The 24,403-nt window shown below is 37.8% G+C and overlaps 1 protein-coding gene and 1 pseudogene across 2 annotated transcripts in view; both read left to right on the forward strand.

The window, feature by feature from the left end:
• The window catches only part of STPG2 (sperm tail PG-rich repeat containing 2), a 688,703-nt gene that overhangs the window by 565,131 nt on the left and 99,169 nt on the right, over positions 1 to 24,403 (forward strand). The window lies entirely within an intron of this gene.
• Positions 7,782 to 10,403, forward strand: LOC116457349 (E3 ubiquitin-protein ligase Jade-2-like; annotated as a pseudogene).

Here is a 24,403-nt window from a genome sequence, read left to right on the forward strand (position 1 = left end):
TTGTAGATATGCAGCATTATTTCTGAGGGCTCTGTTCTGTTCCATTGATCTATGTCTCTGTTGTGGTACCAGTACCATGCTGTTTTGGTTACTGTAGCCTTGTAGTATAGTTTGAAGTCAAGTAGCGTGATGCCTCCAGCTTTGTTCTTTTGGCTTAGGATTGACTTGGCGATGCGGGCTCTTTTTTGGTTCCATATGAACTTTAAAGTAGTTTTTTCCAATTCCGTGAAGAAAGTCATTGGTAGCTTGATGGGGATGGCATTGAATCTATAAATTATCTTGGGCAGTATGGCCATTTTCACGATATTGATTCTTCCAACCCATGAGCATGGAATGTTCTTCCATTTGTTTGTATCCTCTTTTATTTCATTGAGCAGTGGTTTGTAGTTCTCCTTGAAGAGGTCCTTCACATCCCTTGTAAGTTGGATTCCTAGGTATTTTATTCTCTTTGAAGCAATTGTGAATGGGAGTTCACTCATGATTTGGCTCTCTGTTTGTCTGTGATCGGTGTACAAGAATGCTTGTGATTTTTGCACATTGATTTTGTATCCTGAGACTTTGCTGAAGTTGCTAATCAGCTTAAGGAGATTTTGGGCTGAGATAATGGGGTTTTCTAGATATGCAATCATGTCATCTGCAAACAGGGACAATTTGACTTCCTCTTTTCCTAATTGAATACCCTTTATTTCCTTCTCCTGCCCGATTGCCCTGGCCAGAACTTCCAGCACTATGTTGAATAGGAGTGGTGAGAGAGGGCATCCCTGTTTTGTGCCAGGTTTCAAAGGGAATGCTTCCAGTTTTTGCCAATTCAATATGATATTGGCTGTGTCCATTATCACAATAATGTTCTCTGAAGCATTTTTGGGAAATACAATATTCAATCCAGGATCTTATACTGCATTTAGTTTTCATGTATCTTTAGTTTTCTTTAATCTGAAAGAGGCTTTGTCTTTCATGACAGTGACAATCCTTAAAAAATTGAGAAATGTTTCTCGATTTGGGTTTTTCTGGTATTTCCTTATGATTAGCATCAGATTATGTACTTTTTATTGGAATAATATGTAAGTAATGTATGTACTTTTCAGGATATATTACATATGGAGGCACATAATTACTATTTGTCTCTTTTTGATGTGATTAATTTTGATCATTTGGTTAAAAGTTTGCTCATTTTCTCCACTGTATAGGTATCATTTCCTTTTATAATTAATAATTTATAGGGAGACACTTTGAGACTGTGTAAATATTCTGTTCCTCATTAACCTTTCCTTACCTATATTTAGCATCAATTGATGATTTTCATCCACTCCAATCCTTAATATAATGGTTGTCAAATAAAATCTTTTCCAACTCTGCCACTAATTTCAGTTGTAATATTAGCTATTTACTATAAAGAAGAGCCCTTCCTTCTACTTTATTTGTTAATCTACTATCAATTTATTATCAGTATGAACTAGATGGATTTCTGTTATATTCAGTTCATTCTAATCCATCACTGTGTCAGAGGCCTTTGAATCAAGGTGATTCCATATTGAATAGGGGCTGGGTTAAGGCTGAGACCTGGGCTGCATTCCCAGGAGGTTAGGCATTCTTAGTCACAGGTTAAGATAGCAGGTCAGCACAAAGTACAGGTCATAAAGACGTTGCTGATCAAATTGATTGCAGCAAAGAAGCTGGCCAAAACCAAGATGGTGACAAAAGTGACGTCTTATTGTTCTCACTGCTCATAATACACTAAGTATAATGCATTCGCATGCTAAAACACACTCCCAGGAGCACCATGACAGTTTACAAATGCCATGGCAATGTCCAGAAGTTACCTATATGGTCTTAAAAGGAGAGAAAACTTCAGTTCCAGGAATTGCCCACTCCTTTCCCGGAAAACTCATGAGTAATCCACCACTTGTTTAGCATATAATCAAGAAATAACTACAAGTATACTCAGTTGAGCAGTCCATGTCTCTGCCCTGCCTATGGAGTAGCCATTCTTTTATTCCTTTACTTAATAAACTTGCTTTCACTTTATGGACTTGCCTCAAATTCTTTCTTGCACAATGTCCAAGAACCCGTTTTTGGGGTCTGGATTGCTACCCCTTTCCAGTAACAACTGCAAAAAAAAAAAAAAAAGAAAAGAAAAGAAATTAATGTTCATTCAAATTTGGCCAGTGCTAACCCCTTCAAACAACTCTTAGGGGCTGGGCGCGGTGGCTCACGCTTGTAATCCCAGCACTTTGGGAGGCCGAGGCGGGCGGATCACGAGGTCAGGAGATCGAGACCACGGTGAAACCCCGTCTCTACTAAAAAAATACAAAAAATTAGCCGGGCGCGGTGGCGGGCGCCTGTAGTCCCACCTACTCGGAGAGGCTGAGGCAGGAGAATGGCGTGAACCCGGGAGGCGGAGCTTGCAGTGAGCCGAGATTGCGCCACTGCACTCCAGCCGGGGTGACAGAGCGAGACTCCGTCTCAAAAAAAAAAAAAAAAAAAAAACTCTTAGGATCTTTTGACATGCCTCTACCCATCATTTGTTGTTGTTGTTTGTTATTAGCACTTTTGGGAATGTAATTTCTGGTACAAGAGAATGTTTGGGATCATTTTGTATCTTCCTTGCTCAAGTTCTGGACTCAGTCATTTGTTTGGGGAGCCTGTTTTTTTTTTTTAATTATTATTATTTATTGTTGCTCTTTGTTCCTTTGTTTTTTAGTGGGTAATGGTATTTAGAAATTAAGATCTGGGTGATAAATGTGCTCATTGCTACTGCAGTATATATGGTTGTTTCCAGCCCTCTCAGCAGAGTGTGTGTGTGTGTGTGTGTGTGTGTGAGAGAGAGAGAGAGACACACACACACACACATATATGTCAGTACTTGTCTCCATTCACATGATCACCCACTACAGGGCTCTTGTCTTTCTTCCTTCCACTATTACATACTCACAACTTGATTTTTCCAATGTGAGATGTAACATCAATACATTTACTCATTTGCTTAACCATCTCCTGAAATCAACACATTTATTCACTTTATCAACAGTACCATGCACAAAAAAAGTTTCAGAATGGTAATACCCAATATGTCTGTGAAAAAGAAAAAATAACCTACTAAGAAGAGTTCAAAATTTGTTTGTTTTCTTTTCCTTTGGACTAATTTTTTTTAAAGTATGTTCAAACACTGGGGATTAGTTTTGTTTATGTGTTTGTTTTTCCCTCTCAGTGTGGCTTATGTTATTCATTTGAAATGAAAGTTGGTTCATTTGTCACTGTTTGTATCCACTATGTTTCTAATATGAAAAACATTGATATGCTTCTAAAAGTCAAAACTATGCAACAGTGTATACTTAGAGAAACTTTATTCACTCCAACCTTTTCCACCTGGTTCAATAGGACTCTTTGTAGGTAAATAATTTCTTGATTTCTGGTTTATCATTCTTCAGTTTCTTTTGTTAACAAATATATATCTATATATTCTTTTGCTCCTATTTCCTTACACAAAGGTCACATAATATACATATGCTATACACATATACAACATGCAGTATATCTTTTATTCTTTATTTTATCTATATATAATACACAATATATCTTTTGTCCTTTGATTTTTTACACATGTTAATGAAGAACCCTCCATATCAATTCATAGAAATCTTCCTTACTCTTCCTACAGCTACATGGAACTTAAATGTGTAAATCCAGCATAGTTTATTTAACCAATTTCCTATATTTGGACATCCCAGTATTTTGCAATTGTAAATATTGATGAAATTAATAACCTTGTCCAAATCTCTTTTCTTATTGTTGGCCTAATATGTTCAGGATAAACTCCTGAACATATTAATCTGAAACATAATGAGTCATATTAACCTGAACATAATCTGAAAGTCAGATTATGGGGAGAGGGGAGAAAGGGAATATATATGTATACATATATATGTATACGTATATGCATATATATTATATATACACATATATATTATATATACACATATATGTGTATATATAATTATATATATGTATATATATGTGTATATATATAGTATTGTTAGATATTACTAAATTTCTCTATTTTGGGATTGCACCAGTTTGCATTCTCACCAGCAATATATGGGAGTGCCTATTTCCACACAGCCTCACCAACAGTATGCACTGTTCCGGTTTTAAAATTTCCCAGTCTGGTAGTTAAGAAATAGTTTCTCAGTACAGTTTTAATTTAACAGATATATAATGTAAAGGGTGTGTGTGTGTGTGTATATAAGTGTGTGTGTGTGTGTGTGTTACAGCTATGACTACCTTAAAGTAAGCTATTGTTTTGGGATATGGGGCAATAAAAATAGTGTAAAATCCAGCCTGATAAACTATGTAAGGATTAGATTAATTTTATGAAATTTTAGGGGCCATTTCTTTCTAATGACAAGAATGAGTCAAACACATTTCCCTATAGATTTGCTTTTCTGAGTAGTTCTGCCCTCCCCTCAATTTTACTCATTCATGTTGTCACCTTCTGAGAATACATCTTGGGTAGAGGTCTCTGATCTTCTTTACTATGTTGTACTGGCTCTTTCGAAACGAATGTTCCATGCTACCAGAGTGAACAGGCAACCTACAAAATGGGAGAAAATTTTCACAGCCTACTCAAATAGAGCTAGATGTTTTATCATTCTATTTTAGTTTAATGCAGTAAAATCTTCAAGTTAGTGTTCTGGCTTATTAAATACTTGGGTTTTTTTGTTGAGAGAACAGAATAAAAATATGCAGATTGTGTGAATTCAGGTGTGTGATGTTTTCAACAGCCTACAAATCATAAAATGCAATTTTCTCCTTTTAGTGCCTGGTTCATGATACTAAATGGCTTAGAAAATTGTATTAGGTAATTTTCTCTAGTGCATTTGATGCACATTGCACTAATATTGTGAAGTGCCTTTGTTTTAACACATTTTCTTATAAGTTAGATAAATTAAAATTTCTGAAGGATGGAATTGGATCAAGATGATTATGATTAGAAAGATGGCTCATTCCTCTCCAATAACATTAAATATGGTTAATTCCATGCATTACTGATGTAAACCTAAGTAACTTCACCATTTACTCTAATGACCACTTTCTTGCTTGTATATTAGTAGATGAAGAGTGCTAATATTTATGCAACAAATATTTATGCAACAAAGGCTCTTTATTCCTGCAAATGTATGTAGGAGATGTTACCTGTATCTTCCATAAAAATATTTTTATTACTCAAAGTAGCTATTTTCAGAGACACCTAATAATGACTGCATTCATTTCAGGGGTTTTAAAAATTGTACTCAAATCTAAAGCAAGATAAGATTCTTTTGTGCCTTCTAATGCTCAGGTAAATGATATGTGTTATGGTAAAACATTTATGGAGTGATAAAGACCTTTGTGGAATGATAAATATATGTAGCTGATGGAATGATACATACAGGCACATAAGAATGACTTACTCAGAGCAAGAGCTAATCTTTGTGTCTTCTATTTATAAAGATGAAGTTTCTATTGTATTTACCCATTTCTAGTAGATTATTTTCTTCATGCTACTCCCAATCTGTTCTGTACTATCTATTTTGGGTTTCTGTTTAGGTGGGACTTGGCATATGTTGAGTGCTTAGCATATAGTGAACACTCAATACATGTTGATTTTACAAATTAATCTATAGAATTATTATGTCCCCTTACTGTTATGGTAGCACAACCATAAATAATTGTTCTGAGTTACCTTTTAGATTAAAAAATTAGCATTGTTATTAATGACAGATAATGTGATGTCTCACCATCATTCTTTCTACAATAATCTTACTTTACAGGGAAGAAAACTTAACATGGTAATTAATCTTATAGAAATTTCATCTCCTTAGGCAGATTGATGTTTAAGGAGATCCTACTGGTATCTTCAGTAGGATCACATTACCTAATATAGGAGAGGAAAAATAATTTTCTCCTCCCAGTTCTTTGCTGGGACTCCCTGTAACATAAGACAGACTAACAAGGCAAAAACAAATGGTTGAATGACATGTATACTTCCTGTATACATGGGAAATAACCCAAATAAATATGTAAATCTGTAGAGTATATTTCAAAGAGTTTACTTATACTTCAGGCTTAACTACCATAGTTCTCTGAAACAAAGAAAGAAGGGTATGGGGAAAGATCTGGTTAAGACAAGCATGCCAGAAAAGCACCATAGAACAAGGGAGAAGTAAGTTTTAAAAATTTAAGTTGATGCTTTCTCCTTTGATTAAGGGGCTCTAGTGATTTATTGCTTTAGAGAGACACCATTACAAATGGATATTTACTTTATAGATGTAAATTTTACTTGTAAAAGGGTAACTTTTCAGAGCTTCTTCTGTGTCTGCAGCTTCTCAAAATAACCAGCTCAAAATAATTCTTATTCCATAAAGGCCTATTTCAAGTGACATATTCTGGCCTCTTACAGTCATACTTTGGGGTGGCATATTCTCAGCCCCATCGCTAGCCAGTGTCTTCTGTTGAGATGAAATGAAGTTCAAGACAGTTTGCAACCACACCTATTCAAAGCAAAAGTGACAAAATCATTAAAAACAGATGTTGGGTAGCATAACTATTTATAGTATTAATAGTATTATCATTGGAGTTTTATACTCTTCCTTTTCCATTCCTGAAGTTCTAGAACACATAGGCTTACATATGAATGTTGTTTATAGCTCAAAAAAATTCTATATTGTATCACTTCATTGAAAGAGAATTAGAAAATAAGACAGAGAAGAAGCTAAGGTTTAATAGTAGAGAAATGGGAGAGTAACCTAATAGAAAGGCTCCTGCAACTGTAGTGATGGCAAACCAGACTCACCAAAGCCAGAAAGAAGGTTCAGGACACACTTCTGCCAGATTGCCTACCCTGGCACAACATTGTACAATCAGAAAAAGATATCCTACTTTCCAGCCTGTCTCAGAGAAGGGAAGAATTTGGTTTGGGACTCCCCTGAAGACTGGATTCTTTCTTGTCAGGTTTGGGCCTCTGACATGATTGGCAGACTCTAGCTGTCAAGGGGAGAGTAGAGAGGATGATTTGTACTGGTAGATGCCGTAAGTCATACTCACTGCTCAGCATAGAGTGAGTGGATTAGAAACCCCAGCTCTCACCTTTCTTTTGAGGAGGAAGAAGTTGCTCTGTTGTCCAACACTCCAACTTCTCTGGGACTGCTCAAAGGATAGAAAAATGAAACTAAAGCAATTGGAAACGTAGGTTTGGAAATGGAAACATAGGTCAGAAGTTATTTATAATGACGCTTTAGAAGAGTTAAAGATAACGGTAAGAAATTAAATACAGACCTTAGAACTGTTAGAAAATAAAAAGTTGAAGTTTGAACTTGAATATGTTAAGGTGTCTGTCTGTACGGCAGGACTCAATAAATCAAGCCTTAAAATTGAGATAATGAGATTGAGCCAATACTGAGAAAAATGGCTTATCATTGTCACTCTCATGAGGTTCGGTTTGCAAATACTGTTGAATAGACTAATCCAAAGATCGAATAGTCCAAACCAAAGAGAGGGCTATACCCATAGTTAATCAGAGCTGCCTGCTATTGTTAGACAGACTTGGGCTAAGACAAAATAGTCTTACCAAGTTGAGAATGTGTCAAGAGAGGTAGAAGGATTTTCCTGAGATATTGCAGATCTTGAGAAGCAGAGTAAATTTGACCCCAGTTAGGTGACACCCAGTCCTCTGTTCTTTTCAATATGTCTAGAATACTTTTTTTTACAAAAAAGAAACAGAAACATACACAGGGTGTTGATGAATGGTGCCGAACGCGGCCATCACAGTTGGAGGCTATTTTTTGGGGGGATGGAAGAGAAGAGGCGAAAATACTCCATCAGCAGTGACAACTCTGACACCACTGACAGTCATGCGACATCTACATCCGCATCAAGATGTTCCAAACTGCCCAGTAGCACCAAGTCGGGCTGGCCCCGACAGAATGAAAAGAAGCCCTCCGAGGTTTCCCGGACAGACTTGATCACAGCCATGAAGATCCCGGACTCATACCAGCTCAGCCCGGTTGACTACTACATCCTGGCAGACCCATGGCGACGGGAATGGGAGAAAGGTGTGCAGGTGCATGCTGGGCAGAGGCCATCCCAGAGCCCGTGGTGAGGATCCTCCCACCACTGGAAGGCCCCCCTGCCCAGGCATCCCTGAGCAGCACCACACTTGGTGAGGGCTCCCAGCCTGATTGGCCAGGGGGCAGCCGCTATGACTTGGACGAGATTGACGCCTACTGGCTGGAGCTCATCAACTTGGAGCTTAAGGATATAGAGAGGCCGGAGCTGGACGAGCTGACATTAGAGCGTGTGGTGGAGGAACTGGAGACCCTGTGCCACCAGAATATGGCCAGAGCCATTGAGATGCAGGAGGGGCTGGGCATCGAGTACGATGAGGATGTTGTCTGCGACGTGTGTCGCTCTCCTGAGGGCGAGGATGGCAACGAGATGGTCTTCTGTGACAAGTGCAGTGTCTGTGTGCATCAGGCATGCTACGGGATCCTCAGGGTGCCCACGGGCAGCTGGCTGTGCCAGACGTGTACCCTGGGTGTCCAGCCAAAGTGCCTGCTCTGCCCCAAGCGAGGAGGAGCCTTGAAGCCCACCAGAAGTGGGACCAAGTGGGTACACATCAGCTGTGCCCTATGGATTCCTGAGGTCAGCATCGGCTGCCCAGAGAAGATGGAGCCCATCACCAAGATCTCACATATCCCAGCCAGCCGCTGGGCTCTGTCCTGCAGCCTCTGCAAGGAATGCACAGGCACCTGCATCCAGTGTTCCATGCCTTCCTGCGTCACAGTGTTCCATGTCACATGCGCCTGGACTATATTAGCAGACAATGATGAGGTCAAGTTCAAGTCATTCTGCCAGGAGCACAGTGACGGGGGCCCACGTAATGAGCCCACATCTGAGCCTGCGAAGCCCAGCCAGGCTGGCGAGGACCTGGAAAAGGTGACCCTGCACAAGCAGCGGCTGCAGCAGCTAGAGGAGGACTTCTACGAGCTGGTGGAGCCGGCTGAGGTGGCTGAGCGTCTGGACCTGGCGGAGGCGCTAGTTGACTTCATCCACCAGTACTGGAAGCTGAAGAGGAAAGCCAATGCCAACCAGCCGCTGCTGACCCCCAACACTGACGAGGTGGACAGCCTGGCCCAGCAGGAGCAGGACGTCCTCTACTGCCGCCTGAAGCTCTTCACCCATCTGTGGCAAGACCTAGAGAGGGTTAGAAATCCGTGCTACATGGTGACAAGGCGCGAGAGAACGAAACACGCCATCTGCAAACTCCAGGAGCAGATATTCCACCTGCAGACGAAACTTATTGAACAGGATCTGTGTCGAGATGTCGAGAGCGGTCTGGGAGGAGAGCAAATGGCAAGAAGAGTGACTCGAAGAGAAAGGGCTGTGAGGGCTCCCAGGGCAGCACTGAGAAGAAAGAGAAAGTGAAGGCGGGGCCTGACTCAGTCCTGGGGCAGCTGGGCCTGTCCACCTCATTCCCCATCGATGGCACCTTCTTCAACAGCTGGCTGGCACAGTCGGTGCAGATCACAGCAGAGAACATGGCCATGAGCGAGTGGCTGCTGAACAATGGGCACCGTGAGGACCCTGCTCCAGGGCTGCTTGTCAGAGGAGCTGCTGCAGGACGAGGAGACACTGCTCAGCTTCATGCGGGACCCCTCGCTGCGACCTGGCGACCCTGCTAGGAAGGCCCGAGGCCGCACCCGCCTGCCTGCCAAGAAGAAACCACCACCACCACCACCGCAGGACAGGCCTGGTTGACGGACGACTCTAGACAAAGTCCCCAAGAAGACCTGGGGCCAGGAGGCAGGCAGCGGCAAGGAGGGTCAAGGGCCACCTACCAGGAAGCCACCACGTCGGACGTCTTCTCACTTGCCGTCCAGCCCTGCAGCCGGGGACTGTCCCATCCTAGCCGCCCCTGAAAGCCCCCCACCACTGGCCCCTGAGACCCTGGACGAGGCAGCCTCAGTAGCTGCTGACTCAGATGTCCAAGTGCCTGGCCCTGCAGCGAGCCCTAAGCCTTTGGGCCGGCTCTGGCCACCCCGTGAGAGCAAGGTAACCCGGAGATTGCCGGGTGCCAGGCCTGATGTTGGGATGGGACCACCTTCAGCTGTGGCTGAGAGGCCCAAGGTCAGCCTGCATTTTGACACTGAGACTGATGGCTACTTCTCTGATGGGGAGATGAGCGACTCAGATGTAGAGGCCGAGGACGGTGGGGTGCAGCGGGGTCCCGGGAGGTAGGGGCAGAAGAGGTGGTCCGCATGGGCGTACTGGCCTCCTCACTCACCCTCTTCCCTGTCCCGGGCCCTACCCTGGTCCCCCCACAAGGCCTCAGCCCAGTCACAACTGCCATTTGTGGTCTCTGCTGAGTGTCCCAGACCCTCGAGGCTGCCACTCCATCGTGGTTTTATTTTTAATATAGAGAGAGTTTTGAATTCTAAAAAAAAAAAAAAAACAACTTTTTTTACCTAAAACATAAGCAGATACTGAGGATCTGAAATAGAAAAGGAGACTCATAAATGATGTGTTTAAGTGAAAGCAGTCGTAGGAGACACTGACAGTTGTCACAATTTAGAGCCTACATTCATAAAACTGCTTGCATAACTTATATCTCAGTTTCACAGGAAGAAATGTAGTAATATTTAATAGTGATGAAAAAGGGATGACTTGCCCTCATAGCATCTACAACAGTCTGATCACTGTTTTCTTGAGCTTTGCAGAAACATATTATTATGTAACAAAAATAAAATGGCCACGATATACCAATGTGAAAGCAAGTAGAAAAAAACAAAAACAATTTCATTTTCTGCCATAATAGGAATATGTTCAACAAAACCACTCATTGCAGTTTAGCCACTTATCTCCCAGATCCTTGCTACTAACATTCATGTCATAAAGAAATAGAATGTAAGCCATTAACTGCTACCATAATAGAGAAAATTAGAGATGTACTTGAGAACTATAAAGAGGAACATTGCCATCTACTTCTATAATGGATGTAGATCATTCAGAAAAAAGGATCCATGGAAAAGAGTCTTGTGATTGCAAGTTATTACTCTAATAGAAAGTGATTAAGTGTTAAGACTACCAGTTTGGTTTGATTTGCTTTAAAACAAATAACATGGCTTGATCTTTCTCAGGACTCAGGGCCTAGTATTAGTAATGTCAAATAAAATTATTTCACTGAACTACTAGTATCATGGAAAATAACTGCTCATATGTGTTGAGAACTTGAAAAAAGTGTTCTTATATTTGCTCTACAGTTAGTGTTTGTATCTGGAAACTCAATATCTTTCATTTTTTCCTTTACATGAGAGTTTGCCTTCAAAAGTATTACACTTCAGTGTATAGTTTTCTTGGATTTTAAAAATTAAAATTCTAAAAATATTTCAAATTTCAACATATATGTTTTGTGTGTCCTCTAGCATATATATTCAATTCATTTTTTAGGTTTACATTTTCTGAAAAGAATTCAGTAGCAGAAGAATCACATTTTCATAATTGAAAATTATCAAATATGATATGATATCTAGTCCCAAAAAGTATTACTTAGAAATTAGAATTAAACCTGATGAAAACGTGGCAAGGAAGGGACAGAAGTGAGCACCAATTAGCTAGAAAAATTATTTACTGTCCCGTAAATTTCTAGACTTATCATGATTCTAATTGCTAATATAATTTTTTATTTTATAAACACTTTTTTGGTGCTTATCCTATGTAAGAACTATTATGTTTTTCATATATTTACTCACTTCTCACAACAACTTTATATTGTAAGTTCCTTTATTATACATATTTTGTAAATAAAAAACTGAGACAAAAAGAGATGAAATAGTTTGCCCATGTTCTCCCTGATATGGTCAGAGATATACCGAATAGAATGAAATACAAATCTGAATTGATTTGAATATTGGCTATACAATATGTTTTTTTCTATTTATGTAGGTAAGATTAGATTATCTTTTTGGTCAATTCCAGTATTTTCTTGGCCCTAATAGGACTTGTAGACAATCCAATCTCCAACCCTTTTTGAAGTCAACTGAACTAATTTGACATGTATTAGGTTTTGTTTTTTTTTAAAAAAAGCACGTATCTTTACATTTATCCTCGTTGAATTTTGCATTATGTGTATCATCTCATTATCTAAGGACCCATAAGCACAACCCCCAGTCCCAGGTACCAGCTTGAGTGCTTCCCTGAATCTATGTCTGTATACTTAACAATTATCAAGGAGATCTAGAAAAATATTTTTGTAGCAATAATAAGTGTTGTTTTTTCTATGTACATGAGTGAGAGCTCCTCATCTTGATATTATAATTTGCAAAATATTAACTACAGTCATGTAGTTATCAATTAGAAAGCAGAGACTAGAATTTAGGTCTCCCTTGATATTCAATAGAGATGAAAATTTCTTTTGTTCTAATTCAATCTGATTAACAGAAGATGATGTTGATGAGAAGTAATTATGAAGCCACATTCTCAGAAGAAATTTTAAGTAAAATCTATCAGAAATGGCATAATGTTGTATTTAGTTGTGTGAATGATCTGAGTAAACTGAAAGCCCTATTTCATATAGATAGAGCTTTGTACACATTACTCAGTTGCAAAATATCTTTAGTTACTGCTTTTATTTGACAATTACAGAAGTATTTGGATACTTATTTTCTTTTTTTCTTGGAGGCTTATTAATTTTTAATTATACTGACTTCTCTTTTAGAAATCGTGAGATACTCTATTTTTCTCTATAGTCTTTATGAAAGGTGAAGCCAGCTGGGCTTCCTGGGTCAGGTGGGGACTTGGAGAACTTTTCTGTCTAGCTAAAGGATTGTAAATGCACCAATCAGTGCTCTGTGTCTAGCTAAAGATTTGTAAACGCACCAATCAGCACTCTGTAAAAACGGACCAATCAGTGCTCTGTAAAATGGACCAATCAGCAGGATGTGGGCAGAGCCAAATAAGGGAATACAAGCTGGCCACCTGAGCCAGCAGCGGCAACCTGCTCAGGTCCCCTTCCACGTGTGGAAGCTTTGTTCTTTCGCTCTTCGCAGTACATCTTGCTGCTGCTCGCTCTTTGGGTCTGCGCTACCTTTATGAGCTGTAACACTCACTATGAAGGTCTACAGTTTCACTCCTGAAGTCAGGGAGACCACGAACCCACCGGGAGAAACAAACAACTCCAGATGTGCCACCTTTAAGAGCTGTAACACTCACTGCGAAGGTCTGTGGCTTCACTCCTGAAGTCAAGTGAGACCACGAACCCACCAGAAGGAAGAAACTCTGAACACATCTGAACATCTGAAGGAACAAACTCCAGACACACCATCTTTAGGAACTGTAACACTCACCACAAGGGTCCGTGGCTTCATTCTTGAAGTCAGTGAGACCAAGAACCCATCAGAAGGAACCAATTCTGGACACAGTTATAGTAAATAATCTTAATAACATAGGTAATTAAAACTAACAGTGTTATAATATTCCATATGAGGTAGTAAATATATGTAGAACTAGCATAAGATTTTTCTAAACTAGGCTATTCCATATTACAAGCTCAAACCACTCTTCCCCATATCCTTTTTCACTCCACACATGCCACTGAATTTACTTATAAGATTATAATGTATTACTCTACTTTTTTGTGTTTTTCTTTTCTTCACTTATTTCTTAGGCACATTATATCTTTGCTCTACTAGATTACAAACATTAAGACACTTTTTTTCTTCATTTATACATATCCTTCTATGCAAAATACTTTTAAGACCTCATACCACAGATCAGACAACATAATCTTTAGTACTGAGGAGCACTTCATAGTTAAAAATACTTTTATACACATCTTTTCATTTAAAAGTATCATTTAGAAGGGAGATAAACCAAGATAAACGTATTTTTATATACATCTTTTAACTTTTGAACTATGAAGTGCTACTTTATAGTTAAAAATACTTTAATATACATCTTTTTATTTAATCAATATTAAATGTGACAGGATATAATTTTCTTATTTGATTCAGGATAAAATTGAAGCTCATATAGCTTAGATGGCTTGTTCAAAGTCATAAATATACTGTATTAGTTTCCTAGGGATTCTTTAATAAATTATACCTGAAACTTGATAGCTTAAAACAACAGAAATATTTTCTTTAACAGTTCTGGAGGCCAAAAGTACAAGATCAAGGTGTCAGCAGGGTCACACTGTCTCTCAGTGCTCTAGAGGAGCTCTGTCTTTTTCCAATTTCTGGTGGCTTCCAGAATTCCTTGATTTATGGAAACATAACTCCAGTCTCTGCTTCCATCTTTACGTGACCTTCTTCTCTGTAGTTGCCCTTCTTCTCTTAATAAGGAACTTAGTGTTAGATTCAGGGTCCACCCTAATCAAGTGTCATTTCTTCTTGAAATGCTCACCTTAATTATACCTGCAAAGACCCTTTTTCCAAATAAGGCCAATTTCACAGGTTCTGGGGGAGTGTATCTTTTGGGAAGCCATAGTTCAACTCATCACCCCTACATACACTAATAAGAGACATCTTAGGACTTGAATCTAGGTATTTGCACTCCAAACCTATTTACAGGCCCCAAAAGCTAATTATGGCAAGGGAAAACATAATATTTTAGAGTGACTATGAAAGTGAAAGACTTAGATATAGTGAAACTAATTTTGAGCAAGTCAGAGAAAATTTATATTTTCTTTAAACACTCATTTAGTTTTAACTAGGTCTAGGCAACAGGCTAGACAATTATATATATATATAAGGAATATTATTTTATTTAATTTTCACAACAATGGTGTAATGTATACCTTATCCTAACTGCAGGTAAAAACATTGAGATTCAACTGGGCTAAATAACATTTGAAGGCCACAAGTTGGTAAATAGCACTGATGAAACTGGTACTCTGATTTGTTCACCACAAAAGTCATTCAATACCATGTCTGAACTCATTTTATTCCATTTTGTAGCCTGAGTAGAATGATACGTTAGATATCTCAGAAGTTCTCAAAGTCAATTTGTCCACAGAGGCAATTGACTGTGGACAAACATAATGTCTTCTAGTGGTTCCTAGCTCACTTTCCCTTCATCTATCCTCCTGTTTTCTGTACTCTAAAGTCTCTTTCAGTTCCTTTGAACACATCATGTACCTCTTGCCACAGGCTTATTTCACATGCTTATTCATCTACCTGACTCTCTTTATTGAATTCTGTTTTTAATAGAGACAGAGGTTTCTCAGAATCCAATAATAGAAGTTGTGTACCATACTAGTATCTCATTCAACATTATTGTGGTGGACATAGTTTAAACTATAATAAAATATCACAATAAAAATGAATTTTCCAGTGAGAACACATGGACACAGGAAGGGGAACATCACACTCCGGGGACTGTTGTGGGGTAGGGGGAGGGGGGAGGGACAGCATTAGGAGATATACCTAATGCTAAATGACCAGTTAATGGGTGCAGCACACCAACATGGCACATGGATACATATGTAACAAACCTGCACGTTGTGCACATGTACCCTAAAACTTAAAGTATAATAATAATAAAAAAATTAAAAAAAAAGTCTTACTCATTTCAGATATTTTTAAAGTACTGATTAATAAAACAGATATGGAAATAAATAAATGAGTTTTCAGGTATTAAATTGAAATACTTTTTATAATCTGGTATAGTAGGGCAATTTTAATACATGGATATTTTAAAATAAAATTGTCAATAAGTATAGCTCAATGTCAGAAATTGTAAATAAAAATATGAAATTTTCTCTAACATATCTTGTGTATCTTTTAGTAGTGTCATCAGAATTTGCAAAGTGTCTTTTTTCTGTTTAGAAACAAAAAGTATTTTCAAATTCTAAACAACTACATAAATCAGTTTCCTTTGCAAAAATTGTACTACTATTATAGTAAGAATTCAAGAACAAAAAAAAAGAATTCAAGAACTAAATCAATTTAAAATATAGACTCCAAATAAATGATTAATTAAATAACGATGATAAGTTTATTATTTCATATTAAGTAAATGCTTACTCTCTTTGGCTTGGTCCCAAGCACTGGGAATGTAGTTGTGAACAAGGCAGACTAAATAACTGACCGATGGAGCTGACATTCTGGTGGAGAGACAATGACTTACTTCACTACCTGACTCTATAATTGGCAATGCTGATGCTCCATTTTTTGTTTTGTTTTGTTTTTTGTTTCCGCTTTCATGACATCAGTAGCACACTCTGCTGATTTTTCTTCTATCTATCTGCCTGTTTTTTCTTAGTTTTCTTCTCCACTTCATACTAAAAAAGTTGATATCTTCCAGAGAGCTCTTTTCTAGGCTCCCTACTCTTTTCATTTTCACGAGGAGTCTGTGCAGACTACTCATGTATTTTTGTTTTGTTTTGTTTTGTTTTGTTTTGAGACGGAGTTTCACTCTTGTTGCCCAGGCTGGAGTGCAATGGCGTGATCTTGGCTCACCACAGTCTCCGCCTCGAGGGTTCAAGTGACTCTCCTGCCTCAGCCTCCCCAGTAGCTGGGATTACAGGCATGTGCCACCACGCCCGGCTAATTTTATATTTTTAGTAGAGAAGGGGTTTCTCCACGTTGGTCAGGCTGGTCTGGAACTGCCGACCTCAGGTGTTCCACCCGCCTCAGCCTCCCAAAGTGCTGGGATTACAGGCGTGAGCCACCGTGCCTGGCTCATGTTTCTCTTTATCCAGTTAAATCTTTGTGTTCAATAGAGCTCCCTCCCTTGACTTAGAGTATGACAAATTTAACTGCCTGAACACATCACTTGAAATGCTTTATCATCACTACCAACTCTCCTATTCAATCGTTAATCTACCTAGTAAACATTTCTCTAGTTTGTCTGCTTCTATCTATCCTCAACATCAACACCTTACCCATGATCACCTGCCTGATCTTTATAAACTCCCAGCCTTCAGTCTTTCTCCGCATCACCCACCTTCAGTCTATGTTTCACCTTGCAGGCAGAGTACTTTCTAAAATTAGAGTTTAAAAATATGTATCTACTGATGTAAAGCCATTTAAAAGGCCAGGCGCGGTGGCTCACGCCTGTAATACCAGCACTTTGAGAGGGCGAGGCGGGTGGATCACAAGGTTAGGAGATCGAGACCATCCTGGCTAACACGGTGAAACCCTGTCTCTACTAAAAATACAAAAAATTAGCCAGATGTGGTGGAGGGCTTCTGTAGTCTCAGCTACTTAGGAGGCTGAGGCAGGAGAATGGCGTGAACCCAGGAGGCGGAGCTTGCAGTGAGCCGAGATCGCGCCACTGCACTCCAGCCTGGGCGACAGAGCCAGACTGTCTCAAAAAAAAAAAAAAAGTTTCTCGTGTTTCTCACAATAACGTCCAACTCCTTACTATGGCATGATGACTGGGCCTTGGTTTATCTCTCTAGCCCCTTTACCCTTTTCATTTTTAGTTCGGACGTATTGAACTTCTTTCATTTGTAAGAATTTACCATGCAACTGCTCCTAGCTCTTCTAACTCTTGCCCTTCACTTGAAAAATATTTTTTTAAAAAAAACCCATATTAGGAATCAGGTATTCCAGAAAGCTTTACATAATGCCCTAAATTTGGATTATATGTCTCTTCTATATTTATTGCATCATATACTCATATGCTTCCTCTGTTGTTTCACTTCTCACATTGTAGTATGACTGCCAGTGAAGTTGGCTTGATGAAGTCAAGAACACAATGTCTTTTCTGTTCGTCAGTTTAGTTGCAGTATCTAGCACAGTTATTGGCATACAGTATGTATTACTTAATTAGTGATTATCATATCTTGATTTCAGCTTTTCAATTATATTTATTTAATTTTAAATCTATTTCCTTTATAAGATTTGGTTCATGAATTTTTAAAAGCGTTTTTTAGCAATATTAGATGCAAATAATTAGATCCATTCTGCTTGTCAGGTTGAATACAGCAACGTTTTTCTTTCTCCATTTTCTTTTTCTACTCTATTCTGTAAAGTATAGTAACAAAGAAAAATTTATCTTCCTACTTCTAACTTATCAGATTACTGAATATACTGTATAGCATCTTCAGCTATCACTATAGATCATTATTTTTAAACAATGTCTGCCAATCTTATTCTGTCATTTTATTTACCTTGATACTATAATACCCTTTACGATGGATTTTTCATAGAAAAGCATTGTTAACCAATATACTCTTTATCTGTAATACTTGTCTACTTTCTAATATAGTTGGATTACATTTTTTTCTATTACCAGAAAATGGCCTTTAGAAATATAGGTAAATTAGAGTGCTCAGTTGGTTTTGTCATTAGTATTCATTATTTTATATATCATTACATTTTCTTTTTAATTTTCCCTTTTTCAACTAAATGTGCCCTTCAGTCTTTTTATCATAAAGTATGCCTTATTTTCCTTATGAGTGTAATAGTTCTCATTGCTTTTCTGGTTCTCTATTTTTTTCTATATAGCCTCCTAAAGATGAGATGACTAAGTTGACCACCTTAGTATTATATTTAAGATAAGAAGATATTATTGATTCAAAATTGAGGTATTAAACTATGTGTGTCCTACTTCTGGCCTCTTTTAATATGGCTTAATACCTCATTCCATTTTTATTGCCTCTAGGTAGTGAAAAAATGTCTTCATTGAATTGCACAAAGAGATACATAAAGCTTATTCCTGAGAAAATTACATTTAGTGCAGAGCTCATCAATGTGTATGAGTAATTTAAATTTATTTTTCAAATGTGCTTTGCCTTTACATATTTTAAATGGATTTTATCAACCTTTGTGTTTCTTAATTACCTCATATTGTTAGGTTTTTTTGGAATTCAACCAATTTCCCTAATCTCAAGAAAATTAAAATAATTATTTTTTGTAAATTTTGAAACTTCACCTTCTTTCCAGATCATTAACGAAAGTATTGAATAGGAGATACATAGTTCTGGGTCCTAGACTAACCCTGGTAATTAACCTCTTTGCTTTCTGAGGATTTGAAACTTATTTCCACTCCATTTCTACCACTTAACTTATTTTTAATGGCTTAGGGCCATCACCAGGGGGGTTGAGGGACCTGAGCTAATCATTTTGCAATCTCATTGCTTAACATTTTTATTCATATGAAATCCTTTGAAAATTAACATCAAGGGTATTTCTTAAAGTGTAAAGCTCCTGGGACTATGTGTGAAGAAGCTTGTTGTTTATAGTTTGCAAACCCATTTCCAAAGCCTCCTCTCAGCCCTTTTTTATGAGCCAATGCTTCTCGTTTTACAATTCATAGAAAATCACTTTATGTTTAAAATGTAAGTTTTTATGCCCCTCCTTGGGTGCACTAAATCAGAATCTATCATGATTTGGTTGACTCACTTTACCTTTTTAAGAAAAAAGCCTAGCTGAATCCTTGTTGTCCAAGCTTTACTTCTCAGAGCGTAGTCCAAGGATCAGAAGAATCAGCATCACTTGGATGTTTGTTAGATATGCAGACTTTCAAGCCTTTGAATCAGAATCTGAATTTTTGGCAATAATCTTATTGATTACTTGCCTGTTAAAATTGGAGAAGCACTCTCTAGACCACACGTTGGGAAGCTACAGTGTAAGAAAACAATCACTTATGTCATTCGTAGTACCAGATTTTAATTCTTCTTTAACTTCTTTCTCTCCCTTAGCATTTACCAGTTTACCTAGATCTAGACTTTGAAATATCTATGACGTGTCTGCTTTCTGCTGGGTAATAAGCTATATACTGGAAGTAAATAATTCTTGCCTGAAAGAACGTAATATTTAGGACAGCATGTTTAACTTTCTGTTATAATTTGTAAAGGGTTTAATTAGAGATTAGGCACTATGTCACCTTTATCCTGGTGTTTTATATGTATTTTACAGCCTTTAATATGTTGGGAAATTTTTTAAGCCATGTTAATTTCCTGCTTTCATAATATTCTGGCTACTTAAAAATCACCCTGTCTTCATTTTTTGTAAATATTTTTATATGGTTTTGCCTTATTGGATTGCTCTAATTGCTGCAGGCTATTTATATTACACAATTCCCTTCCTTATAACTTTCTTTAATTTTTCTAGTCCTCTGGAACATTTTACATGGTTTCTGTGTTTCCTTCATGAATGTTCTTTGAGTGTTTGAAGACAATTGTACTATTCCTATGGTCCATTTTTTAAATCACTTAATCAATTTATCCTAACTGTCATGTAACACATAAATCCCACAATAAACACTATAGCATATACAATACAAATATAATCTGCAAAGCCCACATACTCAGTGGCACCACTATCTGAATCTGGTCTGTATACTTTTACGGGTATCTCCATGGATTGCATTAACTTTGAGATCATGCATTCTGAGATACTTGTAATGTAATTAACTGGAATTGTATCTTTATAATTTTGTATGCATGCTGTTTTCTTTCTTAATTTACTTCCTAATGAAGTGTTTTTGCTTAGTTAAATTTGTTAGGAAGCTATTTTACAAATATGTTTAATTTTAAATTAAACTTCCCATGACCTCTTTGTACAGTTTTCTTTTTGTTGAACCATATTCTATTATGATTAAAGTTTTTCAGTATTCGTACCTTTTGGAGGTGTTTCTCATTGAAGTATACTAATGTGTGGTAAGTAGATTACATGTGTCAAAAGTCTGCTAATCATGCAAATATTTGAGCTCTACCAGGATCTACTGAAGCTAACCATCTATGAGTTTAATAAGTTCCCCAGGTGATTCTTATCAAAATTTGGTGACCTTAAAAGCCTTTATTTATGCTCTCAGAAAGACTGGATCAAAATTAAGGGTCATATAATCAATTTATTGTGCTGTAGAATAAAACTATATGAGTCTTAATGTATCTGAAAGCATGAAAAGAATGGTGGTTTTAGTAAATCATACATAATTTTGATTATCACATATATCTAGGCAGGATATGTTTTCTCATCAGAATTTTGCTATCCAGTGTAGTGACCTGAATAAAAAATATCAAAATATCTGGCAAAATAGAAGCTTGTATAATTGTTTGGCATGTTTCTTCATTTATTAATATTTAGGATTATATAATTTTTAAAGTTTCTTTAAGCTTAGCATTTTATTTTTTTCCCATAAGGAAAAAATTAGCATGTTATTATTACATTAAAACTATATTCTCAGAGCTAAAGCAGAAGCTACGTAGGTAGGAAAATTGACTCCATAGACTTATGTGCCTTTCTCTTTTCATAAGTGTATTTCTAAACTACAAGTAATCAGTTATTCTCTTTAATAATAAGTCAGAAAAATTTATTTTTTCCCCTTGTTTCTGCCATAGGGAGCTTTTTCTTTATAAAGAAAATTTCTTTTCCAGGCAATTATGTCTCAAGTGGGTATAATAAAGCCCCAGAACATTGATGTAGGATTTATTGGTCTTTATTTTTTCATTATTATTTATATATATATAATTACACTTTAAGTTCTAGGGTGCATGTGCACAACATGCAGGTTTGTTATATATGTATACATGTGCCATGTTGGTGTGCTGCACTCATTGACTCGTCATTTACATTAGGTGTATCTCCTAATGCTATCCCTCCCCACTCTCCCCACCCCACAACAGGCCCCAGTGTGTGATGTTCCCCTTCTTGTGTCCAAGTGTTCTCATTGTCCAATTCCCACCTGTGAGTGAGAACATGCGGTGTTAGGTTTTTTGTCCTTGTGATAGTTTGCTGAGAGTGATGGTTTCCAGCTTCATCCATGTCCCTATAAAGGACATGAACTCATCCTTTTTTATGGCTGCATAGTATTCCATGGTGTATATGTGCCACATTTTCTTAATCCAGTCTATCATTGATGGATATTTGGGTTGGTTCCAAGTCTTTGCTATTGTGAGTAGTGCTGCAATAAACATACGTGTGCATGTATCTTTATAGCAGCATGATTTATAATCTTTTGTGTATATACCCAGTAATGGGATGGCTGGGTCAAATGGTATTTCTAGTTCTAGATCCCTGAGGAATCTCCATACTGTCTTCCATAATGGTTGAACTACTTTACAGTCCTACCAACAGTGTAAAAGTGTTCCTATTTCTCCACATCCTCTCGGTACCTGTTGTTTCCTGACTTTTTAATGATTGCCATTCTAAATGGTGTAAGATGTTATCTCATTGTGGTTTTGATTTGCATTTCTCTGATGGCCAGTGATGATGAGCATTTTTTCACGTGCCTGTTGGCTGCATAAATGTCTTCTTTTGAGAAGTGTCTGTTCATATCCTTTGCCCACTTTTTGATGGGGTTGTTTGTTGCTTTCTTATAAATTTGCTTGAGTTCTTTGTAGATTCTGGATATTAGCCCTTTGTCAGATGAGTAGATTGCAAAAATTTTCTCCCATTCTGTAGGTTGCCTATTCACTCTGATAGTAGTTTCTTTTGCGTGCAGAAGCTCTTTAGTTTAATTGGATCCCATTTGTCAATTTTGGCTTTTGTTGCCATTGCTTTTGGTGTTTTAGACATGAAGTCCTTGCCCATGCCTATGTCCTGAATGGTATTGCCTAGGTTTTCTTCTAGGGTTTTTATGGTTTTAGGTCTAACATTTAAGTTTTTAATCCATCTTGAATTAATTTTTGTATAAGGTGTAGGGAAGGGATCCAGTTTCAGCTTTCTACATATGGCCAGCCAGTTTTCCCAGCACCATTTATTAAATAGGGAATCCTTTCCCCATTTCTTGTTTTTGTCAGGTTTGTCAAAGGTCAGATAGTTGTAGATATGCAGCATTATTTCTGAGGGCTCTGTTCTGTTCCATTGGTCTATATCTCTGTTGTGGTACCAGTACCATGCTGTTTTGGTTACTGTAGCCTTGTAGTATAGTTTGAAGTCAGGTAGCAGGATGCCTCCAGCTTTGTTCTTTTGGCTTAGGATTGACTTGGCAATGCGGTCTTTATTTGGTTCCATATGAACTTTAAAGTAGTTTTTTCCAACTCTGTGAAGAAAGTCATTGGTAGGTTGATGGGGATGGCATTGAATCCATAAATTACCTTGGACAATATGGCCATTTTCATGATATTGATTCTTCCTATCCATGTGCATGGAATGTTTTTCCATTTTTTTTGGTCCTCTTTTATTTCGTTGAGCAGTGGTTTGTAGTTCTCCTTGAAGAGTTCCTACACATCCCTTGTAAGTTGGTTTCCTAGGTATTTTATTCTCTTTGAAGCAATTGTGAATGGGAGTTCACTCATTATTTGGCTGTTTGTGTATTATTGGTGTATAAAAATGCTTGTGATTTTTGCACATTGATTTTGTATCCTGAGACTTTGCTGAAGGTACTTATCAGCTTAAGGAGATTTGGGGCTGAGATGATGGGGTTTTCTAGATATACAATCATGTCATCTGCAAACAGGGACAATTTGACTTCCTCTTTTCTTAATTGAATACCTTTATTTCTTTCTCCTGCCTGATTGCTCTGGCCAGAACTTCCAACACTATGTTGAATAGGAGTGGTGAGAGAGGACATCCCTGTCTTGTGCCAGTTGTCAAAGGGAATGCTTCCAGTTTTTGCCCGTTCAGTATGATATTGGCTGTGGGTTTGTCATAAATAGCTCTTATTATTTTGAAATATGCCCCATCAATACCTAATTTATTGAGAGTTTTTAGCATGAAGCATTGTTGAAAATTGTCAAAGGCCGTTTCTGCATCTGTTGAGATAATCATGTGGTTTTTTTCTTTGGTTCTGTTTATATGCTGGATTACGTTTATTGATTTGCGTACGTTGAACCAGCCTTACATCCCAGGGATGAAGCCCCCTTGATCATGGTGTATAAGCTTTTTGATGTGCTGCTGGATTCGGTTTGCCAGTATTTTATTGAGGATTTTTGCATTGATGTGCATCCGGGATATTGGTCTAAAATTCTCTTTTTTGGTTGTGTCTCTGCCAGGCTTTGGTATCAGGATGATGCTGGCCTCATAAAATGAGTTAGGGAGGATTCCCTCTTTTTCTACTGATTGGAATAGTTTCAGAAGGAATGGTACCAGCTCCTCGTTTTAACTCTGGTAGAATTCGGCTGTGAATGTGTCTGGTCTTGGACTTTTTTTGGTTGGTAAGCTATTAATTATTGCCTCAATTTCAGAACCTGTTATTGGTCTATTCAGAGATTCAACTTCTTCCTGGTTTAGCCTTGGGAGAGTGTATGTGTTGAGGAATTTATCCATTTCTTCTAGATTTTCTAGTTTATTTGCGTAGAGGTGTTTATAGTATTCTCTTATGCTGGTTTGTATTTCTGTGGGATCGGCGGTGATATCCCCTTTATCATTTTTTATTGCGTCTTTTTGATTCTTCTCTCTTTTCTTCTTTATTAATCTTGCTAGCGGTCTATGAATTTTGTTGATCTTTTCAAAAAACCAGCTCCTGGATTCAATGA

The sequence above is a fragment of the Hylobates moloch genome, unplaced genomic scaffold (assembly GCF_009828535.3).
Source record: "Hylobates moloch isolate HMO894 unplaced genomic scaffold, HMol_V3 SCAFFOLD_2, whole genome shotgun sequence".
NCBI lineage: Eukaryota > Metazoa > Chordata > Mammalia > Primates > Hylobatidae > Hylobates > Hylobates moloch.